The sequence below is a fragment of the Kogia breviceps genome, chromosome 4 (assembly GCF_026419965.1).
Source record: "Kogia breviceps isolate mKogBre1 chromosome 4, mKogBre1 haplotype 1, whole genome shotgun sequence".
Classification (NCBI taxonomy): Eukaryota; Metazoa; Chordata; class Mammalia; order Artiodactyla; family Physeteridae; genus Kogia; species Kogia breviceps.
Genome location: NC_081313.1, coordinates 142,100,503 through 142,105,386, shown reverse-complemented (window position 1 = coordinate 142,105,386; position 4,884 = coordinate 142,100,503). Strand labels below are relative to the sequence as shown.

Genomic DNA, 4,884 nt, shown 5'->3' with positions numbered 1-4,884 from the left:
TAGTCAGTGCTGAGGAGGGCGGAGCAATTGGAGGGGGTTGTATCTGTGACAAAGGCAAGGCTGGGACTCGCCTCTATACAGACTAAAGAAGCTGCCACTGATGCTGTCATTGCTGATGATTTGGGATATGGTCTAAAAATAGCCACTCAAACTCTAGCTGCACCAGCAATGGACAGAAGGGGTTAGCTTTCTAGCTGGGGGATCTATGTCATCAGTAGAGAACAGATAAGGTAATTGATGATATGGACTACAGTCACAGAGGTAGCGATGGCCAAGGTTTACTGAGGACTTAGAATTTTCATAGATATTGTTATTATGCCTATTTTACTAATCAGGAAACAGAGGCGCAAAGATACTGAGTTACTTGCTCAAGATCACGTGGCAGAAGTGGGGTAGGCAGTCTGATTCTACATTCAGCTTGGTTCACTGGTAGGCTGTATGAGCTTCTCGGTGCAACAGGTCTCAGTTGAATATTTATGAGAATACTGATGAGTGTATGAATATTTATGAGTGCAGGCCTAGCACTTTGAGAAGTATAAGAATTAATATCTGGTCCTTGTCCTCAAGGAGCTTTGAATCTTGCTGAGAGGGCATGCCTTAGGCATCCACCCACTCATATGAGTGGTACAGACTCTGAGGTTTATCCCCAGGGGTTCAGAGTGGCAAGGATCTCTGAGTTGGAGCAGGTGGAGAAGGCTTCCTGGAATAGATGGCTCTCAAAGCATGAACTGAGTCTGAATAACATGGAAAGGGAGAAGGCAGAGAACATTCTCATAAACTTCTGTACAATATGGCCTCCACCTCCTTGGCCATCCTGTCCTGCTGCCACTCTCTTCCTTTTTTACTTTACTCCAGCCACACTGGCTTCCTTTCATTTCCTCAACAACCACAATGTTATTCCCACCCCAGGATCTTTGCACTTGCTCTTACCTCCGCCGGGAACCTTCCTCCATCTGATTTTGTGTTCCTGGAGATTTTTCACCCTTCAGGTCTCTGTTCTAATGTCATCTCCTAAGAGAGGCCCTTCCTGACCCCCTCTCTCACAGGCATAGTTCAGCACCTTTCACTGTTCTCTTTCCTTCCTGGCACATGTCATGATCAGGAGCTATTTGTCAACCATACAGACAGACACTTCATGAGGATAGGGGCTTCTCGTGTCTTAGTTGCTGCAGTGCTCCAAGTGTTTAGATCAGTGGCCAACACAAAGCTAGCTGTCAATCAGTGTGGGAGTTGTCTTTTACCTAGGGTTCTACCCTGCAATAGTGCCCAACACTGGTCTTCACTGGTCTTCAAGTGAAGTAAGTCAGAGAAAGACAAATATCATATGATATCACTTATATGTGGAATCTAAAAAAAAAAAAGATACAAATGAACTTATCTACAAAACAGAAACAGACTCACAGACTTAGAGAAGGAATTTATGGTTTCCAGGGGGGAAGGGTTGGGGGTAGGGATAAATTTGGAATTTGGGATTAACATATACACACTACTAAATATAAAATAGATAACCAACAAGGACCTATTGTATAGCACAGGGAACACTGCTAAATATTCTATAAGAACCTAAATGGGAAAAGAATAGATACATGTATATGTATAACTGAATCACTTTGCTGTACACCTGAAACTAACACAACATTGTTAATCAACTATACTCCACTATAAAATAAAAAGTTAAAAAAAAAAAAAAAGAGAGAGAGATCCTCAAACCTGCAAAAGTCTGGACGTCTGTGCCTTTTTCTTCAGAGAGGGTCCAAGGCTTCCTTCAGGTTTCCAAAGGGACTGGTCAGGAATCCATGAAAGTTGCTCTGTTCCAACTGACCCCCAAGACCCCTCCCTGGTCCAGAAGCCAAAAGTGCGTTCTCTGCCTCGGCTGTTCAGTATAGGGTGCTGGCAGACTCCTCAGGTTCCTGTTTGCAGTGTGGACAGATGTATGTTTTCATAGGATTGGTTGCTGTAGCTCCCAGGGATCGCGGGGGCTAAAATTAACCTAAACTTTGTGCTTTCCTTCATGAACTAAGATAATGATGCTGATGAGAATGAGCTGATTGAACGATTCCCAGTGTTTCGCTGGAGTTCCCATATGGCCTTCTGTTCAGGAACTGGAAAGCCGGTTGGGGCCAGGCTAAAGCTCTAGGACAGAGATCCAGTCTGGGGGCCGCTCCCAAGCCCCTGTGGGGGAACCCTGAGCCCAAATCCCTCAGAGGAAAACTTGGTAGGCTTTTTCTATCTAGGGGTGAGAGCATCCTGGGAGAACAGGAGCCTCTGAAGCAAGATGACTTTGATCTAGGGAGGGAGACCATTAGGACTAAGGCTGTTCCTCCTGCCACCAGCAAGGGCGCCACCAGCAAGGTCACCACCAAGAGAAGGGAGAGACGTGCAGCTGGGCCAGATGTGCTAGATCTGGGTGCCAGTTCCCACTCTGCCACTGAGTTACCAAGTGACACAGGGCTCCTCCCCATTCCCGTCTGAGCCATACTTTTTCCATCGGTAAGTAGATTGGACAGCATAATAGTAGCAATGAGAGCCAGCATTTATTAAACACCTACTATGTGCCGAGCCCCGAGCTAGGTGATTGGCACGTATTTACTGACCTAACCTTTATAAAATAGGAACTATAATAGTTCCTATTTTATAGTTTTTAATAGTTTTTATAGTTTTTAATAGTTCCTATTATCCCCATTTTAGAAATGTGGAAAGTGAATTTCGGATCAATAATTTGCCCAAGCTCATGCACCGAATACATGGTCAAATCAGAGATTCAAATCCAGGTTTAGGGGATCCCAGAGCCCAAATCCTTAACCACTACACTCTACCCTCTCCTAAGTTCTCCTCCAGCTCTGCTATCTGTGGACTCTGGGCTACACAGCCACTTGGTGCCCATCTCCCTAGCTGAGTATGTTGCTGACCCAGCATCAGATTGGATCAGCTTTTCAGCTCGCAGAACGAGAAGTCAGCGCCGTGGGGTCCCTACCAGCTGCCCACCACCCCCTCCACCCTCTCACCAGCAGTGTTCCTTTAGGCACCACCCCCGCTACCTTGATCCCGCCCTTCCTGACTTAGCACCCAGCACAGCTTTAGAACTCCAGGGCAATACCCACAGGTGCACAGCGTCCAAGCTCCCCACACCTCCCAGGACATCAGCTGGTCTCCATCACTCATTCATGGACTCCACTGCACAGAGGCCGTAGCAATAAGTAGGACAAAGGCTGTCCTCGTGCCTTTTACATTCTCACAGCCGGAGGCAGGTGATAAACGAGTTTCAGGTTGTCATCAATTCTATAATGAACTAAACAAGACGACTTGAGAAAGTAGTGGGGGGACTATTTCGATAAGGTAGTCGGGGTAAGCCTTTGGAGGAGGCCGATTCTGAGAAAAAAAAAAGTTGTATCATGAGTCAGTGAGAAGGGCTGGGGGAGGCGTGTTCCAGGCAAGGGGTGAATAAGTGCCAAGACTCTGGGTGGGGAGAGCTTGGCTTCTTCAAGTGACTGAAAGTGTAGTTAGAATTACCGATCAGAGATTTCCCTTCTCCTCCTGGCCTTCCTCTTCCTTCTCTCCATCCTCTTCCTCTGCTTCATGCGTATTATTTTTACACCCTTTCGGCCATTCCAAAGTACTTCTTCGTCTACTTTCTCAGTGAATGACAGAGCCGTCCTGTGAGGGAGTCAGGCTAGGGCTTAGAACCTATGTTGTAGATACGAGGAAACTGAGGCCCAAGTCACCCAGTGGAGCTGGGGCTCAAAACCAGGTCTCCTGAGCCCTGGCTCAGAGGCAGAGTCTCAACCCTACTGAGAACCTGCTTGTCTTTCTGCTCGTAGCTCCAGAGTCTGTGTCACCTGCACCACCTGATGGACCATCTCTGGGAGCTGGACTGGGGCCAGGTGGGCAACCAGTGTTCCCATGTATGGGCAGAAATACCAGGACAGGGCGTGAGAGGTCTGATCTCTGGAATAGATCAGGGAGGCTCTTGTCGATTTAACTTCTCTCAGGAAGGAAGGCCACCAAGCAGAAAGTTAAATAAATAAAACCAGTGCCAAGAAACATCCCCTAAGGCCTCACATCGGAAACAGTGTCAGGATCTCAGTGGTTCAGAACTCCAGGCTGTAAATCCTAAGGGGGCTTGCAGGTAAAAAACTTACTGAGTTTTGCATGTGGGAACTTGAAGGCCTATGGGGGGGACCATGTCCCATTGGAACAATTATGAGTAAACTGGGAAGAGAGAGAATAATATCCAATATTTCTCAGCAGACACTGGGCAAGACACTTATGTCCATCCTCTCATTTAATCTTCACTTAATATACACACGTAGGTAGGATGTTAGTTTTCCATTATTGCTCTAAGAAATTACCACAAACTTGGTGACTTAAACACACATTTATTACTTTACATTTCTGGAGGTCAGAAGTCCTAAAATCAAGGTGTCGGCAGGGCTGTGTTCCTTCCGGAGGCTTGAGGGGAGAATCTGCCTCCTTGCCTTTTTCAGCTTCTAGAGGCCACCCACATCGCTTGGCTTGTGGCCCATTCTCCATTCCTCCAAGCACATCATTCCAACCTCTGCTTCCATCATTGCATCTCCTTTTTCTGGCTTTGACCCTCTTGCCTCCCTCTTATAGAGACCCTTGTGATTACAGTGGGCCCACCCGGATAATCTAGGATAATTTTCCCATCTCCAAAGCCTTAACTTCACCTGCAAAGTTGGTCCCTTTAGCCATATTTATAGTTACAGGAATAAGAAATGGACTTCTTTGGCGGGGGGGGGGGCGGGGGCATGATTTAGTCTACCATAGGTAGGTACAATGACCATTTACATTCCAAAGATGAGGAAACAAAGGTTCAGGGAACTACATAACTTGCTCAAAGTCCCACAGTGATAAAGCCAGGAA

The 4,884-nt window shown here is 46.7% G+C and overlaps 1 protein-coding gene across 5 annotated transcripts in view; it reads left to right on the top strand.

Moving 5' to 3' along the window:
* Nucleotides 1–4,884, top strand: part of SLC36A1 (solute carrier family 36 member 1) — a 302,007-nt gene that overhangs the window by 245,742 nt on the left and 51,381 nt on the right. The gene's annotated exons all lie outside the window — the stretch shown is intronic.